Source organism: Cebus imitator, unplaced genomic scaffold, assembly GCF_001604975.1.
Source record: "Cebus imitator isolate Cc_AM_T3 unplaced genomic scaffold, Cebus_imitator-1.0 Scaffold172, whole genome shotgun sequence".
Taxonomy (NCBI): Eukaryota; Metazoa; Chordata; class Mammalia; order Primates; family Cebidae; genus Cebus; species Cebus imitator.
The window spans coordinates 2,830,500-2,831,028 of record NW_016107487.1 but is presented as its reverse complement, the minus strand read 5'-3'; the positions used below and the strand labels follow the sequence as shown (position 1 = coordinate 2,831,028).

Genomic DNA, 529 nt, shown 5'->3' with positions numbered 1-529 from the left:
AACTGTGTGGGTTTCCCATGAATCCTATTGGGGCTCACTCTATTAGTCAAAATCTGTAGCCACACATTTCATCAAGAAAACATTCTCTACCTTCTTCTTGTGGGGCTACTGTAAGACAGTTTACTTAAGATCCTTAGAAGCCCTGTTGTTTAATGAAGAGGACCTGTGAAGCACACTCTTTATTTTATGTTTAATATTTTACATTAATACAAAATGTTTCATGAATTTGCATGTCATCCTTGCACAGGGGCCATGCTAATCTTCTCTGTATTGTTCCGATTTTAGTATCTGTGCTGCTGAAGCGAGCACTGAGGCACACTCTTGAAATACTTAGAGGGCCTTTGTCTATTCAAAATATTTTATGAAGTCTTAGATATTTCTGAGATTTTAATAAAGGTTCTTACAGTCCCACTCTGGATTTTATCTTTGTCCTTAAGCCCTTTCATACTTCGAGAATTTTTTGCCATTTGGGAGGCTGAGAATGAGAACCAGATTTATTTTCAAACCCAGCAAGCCCTGGTTCTTTTAT

At 37.4% G+C, this 529-nt stretch overlaps 1 non-coding gene across 1 annotated transcript; it reads right to left on the bottom strand.

Annotated features, from left to right (window-relative positions):
- Positions 1–202: 202 nt before the first annotated feature.
- Positions 203–309, bottom strand: LOC119473652. The gene has a single exon (XR_005202857.1). It is a non-coding gene; the product is annotated as a U6 spliceosomal RNA (small nuclear RNA).
- Positions 310–529: the final 220 nt, after the last annotated feature.